Genomic DNA, 20,363 nt, shown 5'->3' on the forward strand with positions numbered 1-20,363 from the left:
TAGGGGGTGAAAACTTGGATAAGCCTTTTAAGAAACAGGAGTAGAATGTGCAGAGGCCCAGAGATGTGAAAATTCCCTGCATAATCAAGGAGCATTTTGGTGTGGCCACTTTGCCATTTGAATGTAGGAGAGGAACAGTGAGAGGCAGCTGGGAAGATGGAGCCTGTATCGCACACTCTGACTGGTATCAGGCTGCCTGGGTTCAAATCCCTGTTTCGCCGCTTACTAGTGAAGTGCTTACCTGCTCTGTACCTCAGATTTCCCTTCTGAAGATGGGAATGGAAATAGTCCCTCATATGGTTATTGTATAGATGCCTTCTCCTGACACATTGTGACCACTCAACAAGTATTAGCTACTCCTGGTTGGAAGTTTGAATGTAAAAGGCCTTAAATTCCAAGCCAAAGAGATTGGATGCTAAAATTAATTTGGAGCAAACCTATCTATTCAAATAGCTTTCTCAGCACTGATTTTGATGTGAAAAATATGTGGAATGTTCTACATTATCAAGCAAGTGCCTTGCTAGTGTAGTTACAATTTTTAATACTAATGGATGATTTTCCATTAAAGTGGTAAAAAAAAGATACCATCTTATTTTAAGCTTAGCGCAAAAGCTTACTTAAGTGAAATTAAGCAGATATTTATTTTGCCAGGCTCTGGGGAGGATTCCGAAATTATTCACTCCCTGCTAGTGCCTAGCACTTTATCTTTGCAACCGCACTTACCCTGCAGAGTCATGGTCGGACAGGAAACTGTGTATTCCTGGATCTCTACCTTCAGTATTTCATGATCACTATTTCTCATCTGCCAGGTCTGAGGATGGGCAGTGCTGATTTCACTCTCTGGTACCCACTCCTGTTTCTGCCAGTGTCTTTTGTGAGAGGAATTTTATCTCTGCCCCTTTCTCTTTACCCCATTGTCTCTTCTCCAGTCTTCAAATCCAAACAGTAAATCTACGAAGTTTGCTCATATTCACTGCAGTCTGAGCTGGTGAGTGTTCTTTTAGAGCCTGTAGGATTTCTGTGCCCATACTTGTAAATGTTCTCATCTTTATTTTGTTGGTGGTGATGACAAATTACCCCACATGACTTCCCTTTGTTCCCATTTTGGTTAGAAATTACTGTTTACCAGAGACAGAGAATGGAAAATATATGAAGGGGCAATATGAGAAAATAGGTTATTTTGATTACCTCCAATCATCCATAATAAATTGAATTCATAATACAGATAACCAAATAAAAAGAGTATTTCAATTTAAACTTAGAATGACTTATAGGTTCTTTTTATAATCTGATTTCCATTCTTATTACTTCTTCTAGCAGTTTTGAAACTTGCATGTGCATAGTCACTCATGGAACTAGTTAAAATGCAGACAACTGGGTCCCCACCACCACCACAACTAGTTCTGATCAGTGGCTTTAACTGGGGCCTAAATATCTGCACTGTATGCAGTCCACACATGAGCCTGATTAACTTCCTGATTAACTTTTAAGGTAACCAGTGGTACCTTAAAAGATAACAAGAGGGGCAGACTAAAACCATGCTGGTTACTATCAAAAATTGTCTGTACATAATCTAGAAAGAGCAAAGTTGAATCCAGGCTAATTGAAAGACTGCATTTTTATTTTTGTGTTTCAAAAGCAGAGCAATAAAGAGTTTTTCCAGTGTGTTACACTTCCTATGAGTTGGATAGTACCTTTTTACCTAGATGCCACTTAATATGGACAACAACTTATGGCTGTGCACATTCTCAACCCCCTATTTAAAGTGAGGAAGAAGACTCACTTAGACTCAGGTAGCTAATGTGGTTGAACAGAGAGAACCTTGGTCTACCTGGCCCCAGCTCTCTCTCTCTTACCATTGTATAGCTTCACCCAAGTCAGCGTTAAAATTAGCTATAGGTGATTTTCTTTTAATGTTCTAAAACCAGAAGACGTGGAGCATCTTTTAATCAAATGCTGAACTCCAGGGAAAGCCAAGTCTCTTCTATTTTGTTGAAAGAGAATGTGTCAGGCTGTCGATCTGTATTGTTACAGGTCCCTGGGCTGAATTTTGCCTTGAGAATTAAATGTGTATCAGCCTTGTGACTCATCACCATGAAACCCTGAGACAGGAGTCTCCTACGAGTATCAATAATATGAATGAAAACTTTATATGCCTTCTGGATTATGGCCTCTCACAGCTGAAAGTTGTAAAGAAAAACCCATGCAATTGAATTTTGTGAAATATATTAAATATGCCCAGCAATGTGGCTCTTCAAAGGAATTCATATACTATCTGCTTTACTATGGTGTATCATTATAGCTCATTCAATGCATATGGCCTAATAATTTATTTCCCTTACGCATATCTATCATTAAATGTGACACATAGACAATAACATTTAAACACCTAAATAGATGATTATATAGCTGTCTCCCCCACTTAGACTATGAGCAATGGAATCTGGTTATCTTCGTCTCTGTAGCTCTTAGCTCAGTAAATGAATGAATATGTTCATGAATGAATACATGCATGAACAAATGGATTTGCTTAACATGCTAAGCACTAGACTAGTTACTGTAGCAAATACAGTGATAGAAATAGAGACAAATGGATTGAGTTCTGTAGGAATTTTAAAAAGGGAGAAATCAATTTCAGTTGAAACAGGCAAAGAAAAGACAAAAATACTAATATTTATTGAGGGACCTTCATGATAGAAATATGCTGGAGAATGTACATGTATAATCTTCACATTGCTCTAGCAGCTTGTTCAAGGTCACACAACTGACAATGAGAACCCCCTGAGGTTAGCTATCATGGTCCTTCAGAGAAGTGGGAAGGGATAGCCTATCTTTGAACAAATCTGGGATAATCAGTGTATTCTCCACTGGCAGCAATGAAACATAGAGTATTCTGGAAGGGGAGCATAATATAAGTGAAGGCACTGAAATGAGGTCGTGGAATGGTAAGCATTTTGGTTTGGCTGAAACCTATGATATTTCTAAGGGATTCCTGGAAGAAGAGGATGTAATGATCAAATAGGTGGAAATAGATTGGGAGTCTGTCCCCTCTGAGTACCATTTTGAAATTTGTGCTTCCTCTCTCTCCCTGGAGTCATTGAAGGTGATCTTAAGCCAGAGATTCATTTTAAGCGGGGCTTTATATAATTTCATATGCACTAGTTGGGGGAAAAGGCAAAGTGATTTCCTGAAATAGGGTTGTGGCACTGGGCCTTGAAAAGAAGACATGGAGTTTGACAACTTTTTAAAACAAATCCATGCATTAGGCAAGAGTTATTTACAGTTTTTGATATTCTTTATATTCTCCTAGTACTTTTTATTTGCCTAGCTATTACTAAATTAAATGTATAAAAATATTTTTCCTTTTTAATTTGAAATGGATTTTGTCTCATATTTGTCAGGAGATAATAATAACTTGTTAACTTCAAGGCAGTCAGAGTAATTCATCCAGTCTATAAACTGGGTATTCATTTAAATCTATTGTCTTTAATGGAGATGTCCAGTATACCCATTCATTTAAAGTAGTGATAAATCCTAAAGTTAAGTAAGCAAACAAAAGACCTCCTAAAGCTGACAAAACACTTGCCACAGAGCACACACACTAGGAAAGTACAAGGATTATTCTCTGGCTGTCACCCAGTACTGCTGACTTAGAATTATAGATAAAATATGTCGTAGTTTTAATCATTAATAGCTGACTATGCAAAAATATTTTTTTCTCCTAGCTGCAACCAACAGGTAGCATATCTTCCTTTCATGTCAAGTGCTGTGCTAGGCACCAAACATATAAATATGAACGAATTATAATCTCTGTCCTCAAAGAGCTCCCATTCTAATTGTAGAAACAGACAACTAAGCCATCCTAGTATGATGTGGGGAGTGTCTGATAAAAGCATGTCTGGGCTATTACAGGAGTTTAAATTCACTTTGCCTGAGCTGGTTAGTAAAATTCTATCCCCTTCCCCTAAAAGTGATATTGGTTTGACACTTTAAGATGAATAGGATGGAGAAATAGGAATTTATCAGATGGACAAGATGGCCAGGCTGGAAGGAAGGTGAGAAGGAGAGGGAAGCAGAGGGAGGTAGTATGCCCTAAGATTCAGAAGCATGAGGGTACCCCTTTGGCTGCAGAATACTGAGTATACTGTAGTGCAGAGTATGCTGAAATGGAAGTGTAAGAGATATATGTGAGGACAAAGTTTTTGAGGGCCTTGAACATCATTTAAAAGAGTTTGGAATTTTTTATCCTTAAGGTACTAGCTTGTAAACAGAGACTTTGGAGGCGGTGAAGTTAATGGATCGGAAGACGGCACTGTTATAAGAGACCTTGAAGGCCGGAGCCAACGCAATACCAAGGCAGTATCAATGGAACAGGAGGGGGCATTAGAAAATTAAACATAGGCTGATGAACAGTGATAGGGTCCTCTAATGCATGGACAGAAAATGCTACATATATAGCTCTCTGAAGCAAGAGTGCACTGGACAATGATGGCATGGCACTGTTTAACAGAAATAAGCAGAGTCTATGGGTCAGGAAGGATTGAGTGTGAGTTTCAAATCTGCCCTTACCAATTACATAACTTCTACAGGTCACCTCTTTAAACTTCACTTTTTTATATAGGTGAGAAGATCAAGATTCATGCTTTTTCTTCTAATATCTCTGCTTTTATATGCCAAAACTTCAATAGCAATTGAAGTGGTGGTGTTGGAATAAATGTGATCACAAGTAGACAGTATTTAATTCATTAATTTATTCACTTACCATTTATTGATTTTTTTTCTTGCAATAATGGAGTATACTCTTGATCTCCAAAAGTAAAACGCTGGAGAAAATTAAATGTACCCACATATATAACTCACAAACAAACCTGTATGAAGGCACCAGAGAGCTATTAAAGGACTTGAGAGGCCAAAATCAAAAGAGAAGACTAGAGAGCTGGGTTCAACATTTCTGCTCTTTTACGTGCTGAGCATTTGCTGATTTGCTGAGATTTGGACTCAACATTTTTACCATTTTTTAATACACTGTGAGCATTTGCTGAGTTGAAATCTGCAACTCAGAGGCCAAGAAGCTAAACACCAGTTGGGCAGTCTGCAGGCTGGAAGTATAAATATTTGAGTTTGAGCATCACTGAAGAGAGAGAATACTAGTAAATTCTCTAGGTGTTAGTTGGGACCCCGAGAATAAGCGTAAACTAAAAATAGACAAGCTTTACAAAGGCCGAAGCCCAGCTTTGAATTAAATCACCGTCTGATTAAATTCAGATCATCTATCCCTACTTGAGCTAACTGCAAGAAGCAAGGTTATATCCTTCCTAGAGCTAGGTAACATAATCAGAAGCTCAAGTTATATCAAAAAGGTTTCTATATGTAATGTCTGCATTCAATAGAAAATAAGCATGTAAAATATGAACAATTTCAAAAATCAAGAGTAAAAACAAACCTACAGAAAATCCATGTGCTGGTGGTATTTGACATGAACTCTAACATATCTGTGATTAATGTGATCAAGAAATTATAGGAGAAGTTGGAGATTTTAGCAGAAATCTGGGAAATAGAAAAAGAAATGAGAATTATAAAAGTGGAACTAATAATGGAGATTAAGAACTGAATAGATGGAATAAAGTCAACAGCATGCAGTATAATTGAAGAGAGAATTAGAGAACTGAAACACAGATCTGAAAAAACTATTCATACTACAGCTAATATACAGAAGGATGGAAAATACATGAAATACACAAACAAGTATGAGCTATATGGAGCATGGTAAAGGGCTCTAACCGAGATGTAGCTAGAGTCCAAGAATGAGAGAAGAAAGATGATAAATAATATATAGAAGCTACATTTGAAGAGATATTGGCCAAAACTTTCTCAAAACTTGTAAAAGAACTCAATTGAGTTATTTTAACTTTTGAATATTCAATTAATTCAATTACATATTAAAAGGATACAAGAGAAAAATTACATTATATTAATAGTTGTTTAAAAGTTCTTTTGATACAATTTAGCACATATTCATGATTTTTAAAAAAATCATGGCAAACTAGGGGTAGAAAGGATCTTGTTTTGATTAAGGATATCAACAAAGAAAAAAATTTAATGCAAATACCATACTTAACGGTGAAATATTAAAAATGTTCCAACTCTTACCACTTTTATTCCATAGAGCCTACCCAGTACAGCAAGTCAAGAAAAATAAATTGAAAATATAAGAATTAGAAAGAAATAAAGCTAACATCATAGATGACACAATTATACACATATAGAATATCAAGAGAATCCATAGATAAAATATTAAAAATAATAAGTAATTTAGCAAGGTTGCTCTTGCAGAAAGTCAATACAAAATTCAATTTTATTTCTGTAATCCAGAAGCAACCATTTAGAAAATAAAATTTTTAAAATAGCATGATTTACAATAGAATAAACATATTAAGGACCTAGAAATAAAGATGTGTAAGACATCTATGCAGAAAGCTATACATTGAGAGAAACTGAAGAAGTCATAAATAAATGATGGGATATATGATGTTCATTGATTGGAAAACAATATAAATGTGACACTTCCTTTCAGATTGTTCTATAGATTCAGTGTACTCCTCTTCAAAATTCTAACAGATTTACGTGTGAGAGGATGGAAATTGGTAGTCATCCTAAAACTTGCAACGAAAGAATCAATAATAATCAAGACAATCTTTAAAAAGAACAAAGTTGAGAGAACTTCATAATGACAGATATTAGAACTTGTTATAAAGTAATGAAGACTGGTATTGAGGCAAGGACAGGCAGATAAACCAGAGGAAAACAGATTAAGGAGCCCAGAAACAAACTCACACATGTATGGACAGTTAATTTGTGGCAAAGATGGTGTTTCAGGGCTGTAACGAAACAATATATTTTTCAGTGAAATAGTGCTCTGCTGATTGGCTACCAGTATGGAAGAAATTGAATTTTGGCCCCTCTCCTTATACCATACATGCAAATACATTCCAAATAGATTAGAGACTTAAGTATGAAATGTAAAAAAATCAAGTTCCTAAAAGACAAGATCTTCATGATCTTGAGACAGACAGTTTTCCTAAATAGGACATTAATGTAAGTACAACCATCAAGAAAATAATTGGTAAATGGGACTTTGTTAAAATAAGAAACTTCTTTTCATCAAAAGTTTCCACTAAGAGTGAGAATGCAAGCCACAAAGTGGAAGGAAAGTTTCAATGCGTATAACAAAAGATATGTATCCAGAGTATATAAAGAATTTCTACACATTAATGAGAGAAGCACAATCATGCTGACAGAAAAATGGTTAAATATGTATATATATGTGTGTGCGTATATATGTGTATATAAATGTGTGCATATATATGTTTGAGTGGCTTTGCAGAAAAGAGGATATGCAAGTGGACAATAAGATATGAAAAGTTTTCTAGCCTCATTAGTCATTAGAAAGTCCAAATTAAAACAATACTATGATATCACTACACACCCAGCAGGTTGGCTAAAATCAAAAAGATTGATAATGCCAAGTGTTGATGGGGTTATGAAACACCTAAAATGCCCAAGCATTGCTGTGGAAGTATGACCACACTTTGGGAAAGAGTTTGGCAGTATCCTCATATGCTATGATTCAGCAATCCTAGTCTTAGACATATATCCAACAGAAATGTGTACCAGAAAAAAAATACATATACAGTAATACACATAAAATCATTATTTGCAATAGGCAAAAACTGGAAACAAACCTCCCAGTTCCCATCAATAGTAGAATTAATCAATGTTTGGTATATTTGTGGAGTGGAGGATTATACAGCAACAACAACAACAAAAATGTACCAAGTATTGCTATATGCAGCAATGTGGTTGAATCTCACAAACATGGGTGACTGAAGCTGGCACAAAGAAAATACACTGAATGGTTTAAGCAAATCCTGTGGTCTAGACATCTGGACAGTGGTTATCTCTGGTAGGACATGGTATTTGGAAAAGTACATGAAAGGGTTTATTTCTTGATCTGGATAGGTATGTTTACTTTGCAAGAATTCACTAAACTGTATACTTAAAAATTGTAGCTTTGGCTGGGCACGGTGGCTCAAGCCTGTAATCCCAGCACTTTGGGAGGCCGAGGCGGGTGGATCACGAGGTCAAGAGATCGAGACCATCCTGGTCAACATGGTGAAACCCCGTCTCTACTAATACAAAAAATTAGCTGGGCATGGTGGCGCGTGCCTGTAATCCCAGCTACTCAGGAGGCTGAGGCAAGAGAATTGCCTGAACCCAGGAGGTGGAGGTTGCGGTGAGCCGAGATCGCGCCATTGCACTCCAGCCTGGGTATCAAGAGCGAAACTCTGTCTCAAAAAAAAAAAAAAAAAAAATTGTAGCTTTATAATGTAGGTTATGCTTCATTGATAAAGTTTATTAAAAATATCAAAAGCTTCAGGCAGTCCTGTGCTAGGCACTGGGAATGCAGACATGAGTATGAAATAATCTGGCTGTGAAGAATGGAGAGGAGGAGGTGAGTGGTAATTAATAGGCAAGTAGAGAAGGATTTTGTTAGAAGTGAAGTCAGGGTATGTCACTTTATTTGTCAGCAAACAGGAGCAACTCCCAACTCAACACACTTCCTGCCTGTATTAGGTGCTTCATAAATGTTAAATTCTACTCCCACCTTGCTATACTGATAATCATGAGTAATCAAGAAAGGGAAAATTATGTTAAGAATCCTCTTTTTTAGTGCACAATCCATGTTAGTGATAGTGATGGCAAGTTTTTTTTTTTTTTTTTTTTTTTTTTTTTGTATCTTTAACAGTGAGCCTTTCTCAAACAATGTATTAGATAAGATTGCAGGTTCCTCAGCCAAAATTAGTTCATCAGTGATTACTTTCTCCATGGAATGTTATTACAGTGAGTTTCTCTTGTATGTATAACCAGGGATTCTGAGCCTCTTTCGTCTCTGCCTTGGGCCATACAGCCCTATAAAAAGAGGGTGGAAAGGAGGAGAAGGAAAGAACACCTGCCAGCCTGCCTGAATTTCAGCTGTAGATTGGCAGGCAGACAGCTAATGGAGGGAGGATATGGACAATGAAAAGGACCGTCTAATTTGAGGGCACAGTGCCCACCAACAGCACAGCAGGTGCTGCTAGGCCTGTGCAGAGCTGGAAATCCTGGCAAGAAGGTAGCTGCTCCATCTTGTTTGGCCCAGTTACTACCTCTAGCCGTTGCTGAAGGGAGTCTGGGAAGTTACCATTTCCAAAGAGCTCACAAGAAAACAGGGCTGACTTGGACATATTCCAGGTTTGCCTAGTGGTACTTCAAAATGGTCGATTGAATTTTATTTTTAAAATCTTTAGGCTGAGCCCAGTGGCTCATGCCTGTAATCCCAGCATTTTGGGAGGCTGAGGTGGGTGGATCACCTGAGGTCAGGAGTGCGAGAGCAGCCAGGCCAACATGGTGAAACCCTTTCTGTACTAAAAATATAAAAAATTAGCCAGACTTGGTGGCACACACCTGTAATCCCAGTTACTTGGGAGACTGAGGCAGGAGAATTGCTTGAACCCAGGAGACGGAGGTTGCAGTGAGCCAAGATTGTACCATTACACTCCAGCCTGGGTGACAAGAATGAAATTCCATCTCAAAAAAAAAAAAAAACATTTTAAAATTATTTCCTTTGAAATACAGAATTTGAAAGAAAAAGCAGAGGAAAATGAAAAATAATATGGATATACAGAATATATCCAACAGAAATGTGTACTTGAGTGTACCAAAAAACATGTACAGTGATACAGATAATACCATTTCAACAGCATAATGGTTAGAAAAGTATGATTTCTGGAGCCAGGCTACCTAAGTTTATTTTCCATGCTGTCACCTACTTTCTTTGTCATCATGTGTCAGTTACTGAAGATGCTGAGTCTAAGGTTTATCTCCAAAATGGGCATCATAGCAGTTTAGAGAATTAAATAAGTTAATTTACCTAAAGCACTCAAAATAGCACCTGACATGGGAAAATACTACACAACTACTAGCCGATGATGATGATAATAGCTAAGCCATTTTTGTGGCCGAGAGTCAGCAGCCACAGCCAGGGTGGAGGAGATCCTTCTAATCATAAGGTCAGAGGAAAGAAGGTCTCAGTAAAGAAGCCTTCTTAGGCCCATACAGCAGGAATTATTACTTCTTGCCAGAAGATTTGTTTGTCCTCTGTTGAAGCCATGAGTCTGCCTCTGCCGTGTCCTTGGCTCCTCAGGAGATTATAAGCTCTTTGAGGACAGGGATTACTTTTTTTTTCAAGTATTAGTTTCCCAGCAGTGCTGAGCACAGTGCCTGATGTAAAATTGTGCTCTGTAAATGTTTACTGAATTGAATACTTCTAAACAGAGGAGGGAAATACTATTAATCAGGGCTGAACAGGTGACAGCACTGTTCTTTCAAGCCAAGATTTTTATATATATTTATTTATTATTATTACTATTTATTTGAGATGGAATTTTGCTCTTGTTGCCCAGGCTGGAGTGCAATGGCGCGATCTCGGCTCACCTCAACCGCCTCCTCCTGGGTTTAAGCAATTCTCCTGCCTCAACCTCCTGAATAGTTGGGATTACAGGCATGCACCCCCACACCTGGCTGATTTTGTACTTAAAGGGATGGGATTTCTCCATGTTGGTCAGGCTGGTCTTGAACTCCCAACCTCAGGTGATCCACCCACTTCAGCCTCCCAAAGTGCTGTGATTACAGACGTGAGCCACTGCGCCTGGAGATTTTTTTACTTTTAAATCATCATTTCCCTTTTAGAGATGGGATGTCAGAGGCCCAGGTAACTCAGCTCATTTGTGTGAGGTCATGTAAGTGGTGATATTTAGAAATGTCTCCCTCAAAGCCAGTGCCCTTCCTCACAGGCACCCGTTCCCTAAGGCACCTAGGATGGGCACAGAGAATGGAGAGCAAAGCCTGGCTGGGGCTGCTGTCCAGAGAAGGTGGGCAGATGTCAAGAGCAGGTGCAGAGGTGGAGAGGAGAGCTAAATCTTGTCCTCAGTAGAAGCAGAGATGTCACTTCAACTGCAGGTTTGAAAAATGTCAGTGCATACCTCATGAGATTTTCTGTAATTCATTTTTACTCTCATAGTCTACACTATTTGCTTATCTAAGCCATTATTCTCTTTGAAACTATGTCAGCCACATGTCATTAATTGTACTGCAACCTGGGGCTTTTTATCCTGGTTAGGGTTTTGTTTTGCTTTGTTTTTTCTCCCTAGCTGCTCTGCATATCACTTAAATCTCCGAGCCATTGGCCTGACACTTATCCAGTGGTGGGGGTCACCTTACATTCCCATCTCCAGTCTCCTATGAATAGTGGTGACAGGCAAGGAATAGAATCAACATCCAACTTCAGGATCTATTTGTCTTTTTGCTCTTACTGTCTGAAGCTTGGGTCAAGGATAAATTAATCAGCGTAGATGTGGGAGAGCCCTCTGACCCTCCCCAGGAAAAATCCTAGCCTTTATAGAAACTTGGCCTGGTTTTGGCTCTCAGAGTTAATTCCAAGCTGTGAAGAATCTGTCAATGTTCAACTAACTCCAACAAAACCTTTGGAAGTTTCTGTTGCAACCGAAACTCTTATCAAGTAAGGTGGTACTGAGTTTGGCATCAGAGGTTGGAGAAAGAGAGCTAGCCTATTAATTAAGATTTTTTCTTTCCTTAAATTTCAGGCTTCTTCTATTTCAAATGTCCTAAAGAACCTATCCTATCACTTCCCATCTCTTTCCTGGTGTTTTCCTGAAGCATTTCACTGGTTCGTTGTATGTTTTTTAGGGGATTATCTGGGGTGCTGATTACTTTGTCTACCTTCAAGGAGCCTTTGAATAATTTTATAAATGAGACCATTTGTCTAGGAGCAAGATAAGGTTGCTGAAGGCAACCTAGTCCTGCTTTCTCCCACTAACATTTATTAAGTAGTGCCTATATCCCAAGCACAAGGCTCTTGCCTTACACATAGCATGACCAACTACTCCAGTTTGCCCCAGGATAAGGGGGGTTCCTTAGGCCCTGGACTTTATTAGTAGAGTGTAGAGGAGGAGAGTTATCTTTTCTTCTGTTTATCTAAGGTTCATAGCTGGGGCCCTTTTAACAAAAGATAGATTAACAAGAGAGAAACATACACGTTTATGTAATATGTTTTATGTGACATGCTAGCCATCATACAGAAATGTAGACCCAGAGGAACAATTAAACTTGAGTATTTTTATGTTAGGCTTGATGAAGTGTAGACAGACATGGAAGAATATGATAGGGCAAGAAGGGCATGATTTAATGGTAATAAATTGGGGAATGTAGCAAAGCCTGTTAGTTCAGGTTCATCCCTGTGATCCTTCATCTCTAGATATAAGGATGGTGCTTTCCCATTCAGATCTGAGTCACTGATCACTCCATATTGTCTGATAAATGTCTGCCTGTGTATTTTTCCACCACTAGTAGACTGGAATCTCGTAGAATACAAGGAAACAACTTTCATCTTTAGATTTATAGCACCCAGCTTAGTTCCTAGCTTATAATTGGGGATCAGTAAATAGCTGTTGAATTAATAATGTTATAAATTTTCAGGAGGCATTTGTGTGCTTTACAGTCACAGTATTAGATCTATTTAAGGAACTTATTCTATAAGATGCATTTGTGGTGCTTAGCCCAGTTCTCTTAATTTTGTTTCTGTTTATAATTTTTGCAAAGTAATTTTCATGAGTTAACTTGGCTGTTTCGATTAGATTTAACCTGATACTTTACCGTGCCTAATGTCTAAGAATGAAAAACTGTCTTTTCTGAAGTCACAGATGATAACGTCTAAGTAATGTAGAGGCTGTGTTGAGGTTAGGAAGAAAGGAATTTCTGAAATCAAGTTTTTGCTTTGTCTTCACTGTAGATTTTTCTAGTTTACTCTAAAGTCTCAGATTTCCAAGCCATACCTATTAGCCTACCTTTGAGATTTGATCTTTCTGGGTAGAAGGGAGAAACTGAGGAGTTGAGACCCAGTTATCAGAGGGTCTGTTCTTTGTTCTCTCCACTCCTTCCAATCCAACCAGCCTCTTGAATTGGCTTCTGATTGCTGTAAGTCATGGAGGAATGTGGCATGAAGACAGAAATGATGAATGCCATCCCAAGTTAAATTGCAGGATGCATGGTGCTACATGTAATTGTGGCTTTAGTGAAATAAACAGATTTTGGTTTATTCTTAATGTTTAAAATGCTAGCCTGGATTCTGCCTACTACCTGGTACCTCATTTTCCTTATTCCTCTGGGCCCCCAATTATTTTGTCATCAGTTGTATAGTCAAGGACAAAAAACAGATGTTCCAATCAATCTGAGTAAACCCAAATAACTCTGGCAAAGCACACACTGTGATGAAAGCAAATGAACTGTCATGCCAAGCCTTGCTATTAACACCAAAGATTGGAAGTTGTCAGTAGTAACAACAATAATGGTGAAACTATATTGAGTAAACTGTGTCCCAGGCATTGTTCCACTCAGTTAATCTTCATGATAGCCCCATAAGCTACATTCTATCATCATTCCAGTTTTATAGGTCAGGAGACTGAGACCCAGGAAGCTTAAGTGATTTGACCTACTTGCCAGACTTGAAACCAAGCAGTATAGTTCCAGAGCCCTTGCTTTGAATCATTACACCCTAACTAGTTCAGATATCTAGTAAATGTCTGTCTACATCTCATGTAGACAAAGACCTTCCCTATTACCTTTCCTGCTCTGCAGAGGGTGGGAGGGTTGCGGGGGACGGGGTGGTGGCAATGTCAAGGTGTGTAAAATTTCTCTGTTTACTTAAAACATAGGATTATTTTTTAAAGTAAACCTACTTTAGGATTTAGTTGGGGTAAGTTCTAGACCACGTTTCTTTCAAAGTCAAAGCAATACTTCACGAAACATTGGGATTATCTTTTTGACTATTTTACTCCCCCTTCATTTGCTAGGCTTGAGGTTAACCCTTTGGGTTTGCTTTAGTGGTATTTTGACAGGAAGTCCTAAAAGAGATCTGAGTTCAACTATGCTATTGTTTGGTAATACTTAGAGTTCCTGTAAGTAGTTGAAAAGAAAGGAACTAGCTTCTGTGGGCTCCATGAGACAATGTTAGATAAGGTAGAGTTAGAGTCAGGTAGATCTGGGTATGATATAGTCCCACCCTCAGGTCCCCTGCAATGTAGCAGTGTGGGACCTTGTAAAAGTTGCCTGAAAAACTTCGCTCTCCTTTTCTCAATTTGTATGTCAATGTGATAATAACTACCTTGCAAAATCATTGTGGGAATCAAATACAATATTTGCAAAGTATCAAGCACAAAGCAATCTTCCAATAATCAAGGATCTTAGAACCTTTAGTCTTTACCAGTGATTTCTGACAAGGTATGTTGTGAAGCTCCAGTAATTACATTATTACCCATGAGTTGTCACTCAAAACCTATCAATATTTTTCACCTTTATTCATATTTAAGACACAGAGCCTTTGTCCGTGAATAAGTGTGCTATTTTTACCTACAAAATGTCTTGTGCTTTACTAGTATGTGACTTCTGCCACACACATTCATTCATTCATTCATTCATTCATTCATCAATGATAACAAAAAATAGTGAGCCACTGCAGTGTGAAGACTTGGCCTGGCCTCTGTTTGCTCATGGTTTAGTAGAAGGATTTGTTTATATTGTCTGTGCAAACACATAAACTACAGATACAGTGATAGAATCTACAGAGGGTCAGGAGATAAGGTACAAAGGAAGGAGGCTTGGTCAGTGCTGCTGGGCTGGGATGTTTTGGGGATGTGGGGAGATATGATCAGGAAAGGTTTCTGATGCTGCAACTGAGTTTTCAAAATGGAGTCCATGTTCCCCAGAATTGTCATGGGATGAACTGTATTGGTGGAAAAGGATATCCTAGGCAGAGGGAGCAAATTAAACAAATGCTTAGTGCCAAGGACCAGCAAAGCACATTCAGGAATAAGGAGAAAAGGAACCACCCATATGGAGTCCTGCTTGTGCCAGGCACTTCTGTAGGTCCTGGAAGGAACAGTTCCCATTTATTGAGTACTGATGTGTTCCACCTAAATCTCACTTAATTCTCCCAGCAACTTTGTGGTAAGTATTGATATCCAAATTCTTCATATATGGAAATTGAAATTCTAAGGGATCAAGGCATTTTTGCCCAAGGGGATGAAGAGGGATTCAAGTCCAACTCTGAAGAAGTAGGTAAAGTAACAAAAGCAGCAGTAACAGTAATAAAAGTAATAAAAATAGCAAAGGTTCATATAGTACTAGGCAGGTTTTAATCTGTACTGTTCAGTATAATATCCACTAGCTGTATGTTGCTACTTAAATGTGAACTAATTAGAATAGAATAAACAATTTAGTCCTCAGTTGTACTAGCCACATTTTCAGGGCTCAATTGCCACATGTGTCTGGTATCTACTGTATTGGACAGTGCAGATAGAGAACATTTCTGTCATCACAGAATGCTCTTATTACCACTGTTGTAGGTATTTTACATGTACATTAACATATGTCATTCTTATAATAATGCCGTAAGGAGCATACTGTTCATATTGTAGAGATATGGAATTCGAGGCATAAAGAAAAGAAACTTAACCAAAATCACATGATGAATGAGTCCTTATTTTTAAGCACTGCACTATAATACTAACCCAATATAATGAATTCTGTATAACATAAATGAATGTTAGTCAAAATAATAGAATTCAGTGTCTACTTGTATGTAGTATGGTGCTAGTCCTCTGCAGAGAACATGTCTTTGATATGATTCTTCCAGGAGCATACAGTTGTCAGTTTACATACATGGAGCTGGTGGTCTCTCGAGAGCCTTCTCTGGAGACTTTCCTCTCCAGGAACTCCAGGAACCTCCCGGCCAGCTTTGGCAAGAAACTAATTGGATGTGATTTGTCAGTCAGTTCATTCATCCAAATGGCTGAATCAAGAGTCTCAAATTGATATAGTCTTAAGTAATGTTCAAGACCCTTCTTATCCTTTTTGAGACTTCAGAGAAGGTGCCTAAGGTTGTTATTTTAAGATAATCTTTTTCAAGATGCCAACACATCAGACTCAGAGACTGAAAATCCTAGTCTGAGCCCAACTTCTGCCTCGAAGTCACTAAATAAACTAAATTACTTCACCTTTCTGAAATTCAGTTTCTTCAACTGTGAACTGGAAATAAAATGCACATATCACAGGATTTTCTAAAGACTAATTGAAGGTTACAGTGTTTGAGGATACTTTGCAAGCTATAAAGTACTTTATATGGCTATAAAAGTGGGAGATAATTATAACACAATGCAAGAACTCAGGATGTTTTTCTTCTATATAACCCTGTAAGCTTTCAAAACTGCCATAGCTTGATAAATTATAGGAAAATGTACTCTTAATCATAACATTTACAGAGTCTTTTTTATTTTACATCATTTTAGTAGGTACTCAATGCTTGGGTGGACATATTGTTGGTTGAATGAATGGGAGAGAGGAAAGGAGGAGACAGCATATTAAAGTAAATAAGAGAGCTGTTCATGAAGTTTTAAATCTTCCTTTTTTTTAACATTATTTTTAAACATTGCTTGATAAGAACTATATGTGTTACGTTGAGGGGTGGGAGACATTTAATTCATTGAGTCAGTAAGCCTGATTTTCTGCTATTTGTTTTTTTAATTCAACAAATATTAATTGAGCCACCACCATCGGCTGAGCATTGTGCAGGTTTCAGGGAAAACACAGTTAATAATGTCACTATTTTTTATGCCTGTTTCTTGAGCTGCTAATTTTGCCCCTTAAACATTTCGAGGATTGCAGAATAAACTGACACTGGTATCATCATATGAAGGGCCCCAGTAGTACCGAGGGCTGCACTTGTGTCAAAATCACATCTTGTGAATTGTTTCCTGATGTACATATGCAGTCTGTGATTCCTCTATGGATTGCAAAATATGTTTCTCCAGAAAGAAGACAGCTCCTCCCACCTTTTGTTGCTTTTCCCTGCTTGTCTCTGAACCTTTTCTCTCGGGAATAGCCCATCAAAGCACTGTGTGGCCAAAGGAAAAATGTCAGCTCTCCTATTCATGTGGTCTTGAAGTGAACATCAGCTATGCATGGCTGCTGAATTGGGGTGGACATTAGGCAGAGTATAGAGAACCTCTCTTGAGGGGAAATCAGGCTAGTCCTACTCAATATACATAATTTTAGATAAGAAGACATCTTACCTCATATTTTAGGAGAAGAACTGTGTATATACTGAGAATGACTGAGGAAGGACCTCCATTTGTAGTTCACTTCTCTCATTGTGGAGATAAGAGAACCAGTTCAAACTTTTAGGCCATTTGTGGCAGAATTGGGGCTGAAACTCATTTTTTCTAACTCGTAGCCCATGGCTCTCACTGTGTTTCATGATGAACTAGCACTTCCAAGTATGTTTTCATTATATAAGACAATTATAACATCATAAAGTGAGGGAGTATAGAAAGAACATAAGCTTTGGAGTCAGACAGAACAGAGTCAAATCCTGGCACTGCTTCTTAAATCTGTGTGACCTTGGGCAGGTTACCTGAACACTATTCTTCTGCTTCTGCATCTATTGAGAGGAGGAAAGAATATTACCTTTTATGGATGTTGCAATGATTAAATGAGAGAACATTCAAAGAGCTTAGCACAGTATCCAGCCCATCTTTAATGTCTGATATGTTTACTAGAAAAGAAGAAAGAATCCAATTGTCTCTTGAGAGGGGATTCAGATGATGATGATGATGATGATGATGATGATGGAGATGATGGAGAGTGTGATGGTGGTGATGCTGACAGAGCTACCGTTAATCAAATTTTTAAAGCACTTCTGCAATATCAAAGCAACCATTTGATGTTGTTACTTTCCTCATTTTATAGCAGGTCCTTCTGTCTCCCAATTCCATCCTTTTCTCATAATAGCACACTAGTTCTCAAGTTCTAAGTGTAGATATAGCAACAATGAATCTCCTAACCCGAGAAGAAACAAATAAATATTTCCTACAAATTTATTTTTCCTTCATTTTAATTCCTTTTAAGGATTGAATGACCCTGTAACATTAACTTTGCCTGTACTTTATGTGTATGCAACCAGTAAATGTTGGTGTTTCTCGGGAATTCCTTGAACCTACTTATGAAACTGTGGACCAGCAGTGGCCAACTTCTTTTCTATCATGGATCTTAAAATCAATATATTTAAGATCCCAATATTTTGAGATATATAGATAAGTAAACATTGACTGCCTGGCCATTGGATTTTTATCCTAGAGAAAAACCCTTGAGTTTTGGTGGCAAAGAGCTAGCACTTTGGAATCAGATTACCTGAATGTGAATCACAGCCCTGTTCCTTGTGAGCTGTGTGACCCTGGTGAAGTTACTGCTCATTTCTAAGCTGCGGTTTTCTTATTGGTAAAATGAGGATAGTACTAGTACCTATCATGTTAGGTTGTTGTAAGGATAAAATGAGACATGTATAGAGAGAGCATGTAAAAAGAGCTCAGTTAAAATGAGCTCATATCTAGGGTTATTCCTATACAGAAGACTTTATGCCCTGAATGGGGAATCACGTCACTCAAGATCCACCCAGCCAGACGTAAACCACTCTAAATGTTTAAAAAACAGATAATTTAATACCCAAAAATGGTGACTCTGATGACAGAGGAGCTGAGAAGGGCTACATTCCCTGTGAAGCAAATCAGAGATCAGTGAAATGGAAGCTGCTACCGTCCCCAGACTGGAGGGACTAAGGAGGGAGGTGGTGTTCCCACAGTCTAAGGGCAAAGGAAACCAGCAGATGGTGGAGCCATGGCAGCCCTGTCACCAGAGCCCAAATGGTGGAGGGGAAGCAGCTGCTGCCTGGGACAGAAGAGAAGGAGGTAGACTCTTGCTTCCCCTTTCCTGCAGCCCCAGATGTCCCAGCAGGGCCAACCGTGGCTGACTTGAGTCTGGGAAGTGCTGCCTGCAGGGGCAGCCCCACAATACTGAGCAGAGCAGGGGACTTGATCTGAAAACACATGGGCCAAGGATTCTTGCAGATGAAAGTCTCAGACCTCTATCGCCTAGTTGTTGATATCTAACTACTGTGATAACTAACACAGAAAGTTTGGAAGAGTCTTACTTCCCCCTGCTGCTGGACCTCTGAACAATAGCAGACATTCACAAGTTGCTGTGCCCCAGAAGGTAGAATTTGGAAAAAGCAGTGGAAAACCCTTGAAAGCTGTAAGAGGCTTGTCTCTGGCCTTTTTCTCACATTGCTTTCTAGAAAGGGCTGCTGCTGAGCAGGCAGTGCCCTCAATATCTGGGGATTTGTGGCCTGATGAGACACTCCCACCCTGCCATTTACCTTGCTAAGTTCTGCAGAATTTAGTATAGACTGAACTTCCTTGGGCCCCTATAGGTGGGTTAGCTGGCCTTGTGGCCCCTCCTGTGGTATACCGATTTCCCTGCATTGGAATGCTCCATTTAGTGTTCCTGTTTTTCCCAAGCAGCGGCTTGTCTTCTTCATCCTTGCATCCCCAACCATTCATATTCTCACTTCCTGCATTGAGCTAGCAACTGTGGTAGGTCCTAGGCTAAGCATGAGAGTAAGACAGTGCCAGGTCCTAACAACTTTTATTATAGAAGGGAGGCAGATGGGATGTATGATGTTTTGAAATTACCAGTGTCTTTTGTGCTAGGGCGGTCCGGTGCATGAGACTATTTAACAGGGAGAATCATCTGTCCTAGAGGATCAGGGAAGCCCTCTAAATAGGAGTTGGCCTGACAGAGAGGTTGGGGGAATGGCATTCCAGGCAGAGGGAAGAACAAATGTGAAGGTCTTGAGGTGGGAAAAAGCATCGAAGATCAGAGATTAACAGCAAACATGGCATTGCGTGGGAGCTGATGAGGTCAGCTGGAGCTGTTCTCTCCTGCGACCCAGTGTCTGTGTCCTGCCTGAGCACTTTCCACCCCCAGCTTTGTGTTGTAGTTCTGCACATCTGCATGTTTGTGGCTTCCACATCACACCTAGTATATTGCATTTTGTGCATAGAAAGGACTTGTTGGATGTTTGAGAAAATGAATACAATTCCAGGCCCTAAACAGTCTTCCTAGCTCTCTTATCACATTTGTAACTTCGCTTGCCCTGCAAGTATCAAGGAATACGAGCCCTGTGGGGAAGAAGCCTGAATTTCTACCATTTATGGGAAACCCTCTGCTATTTGGCATTCTGTTACTAGGAACTCCTTCTCAGTCATCCTCTCCTTCACACTTGGAGTTCTGCGATAAGTAATAGAAAGAATGGTGACCTAGGGATGCCAAAAAGATTCAGTCATCAGACAGTTCCT

At 38.9% G+C, this 20,363-nt stretch overlaps 1 protein-coding gene across 4 annotated transcripts in view; it reads left to right on the top strand.

Moving 5' to 3' along the window:
- The window catches only part of FGGY (FGGY carbohydrate kinase domain containing), a 428,788-nt gene that overhangs the window by 218,381 nt on the left and 190,044 nt on the right, over positions 1-20,363 (top strand). The gene's annotated exons all lie outside the window — the stretch shown is intronic.

Source organism: Aotus nancymaae, unplaced genomic scaffold (assembly GCF_030222135.1).
Source record: "Aotus nancymaae isolate 86718 unplaced genomic scaffold, 86718_ANA_hifiasm-v0.15.2.pri h1tg000007l, whole genome shotgun sequence".
Lineage (NCBI taxonomy): Eukaryota > Metazoa > Chordata > Mammalia > Primates > Aotidae > Aotus > Aotus nancymaae.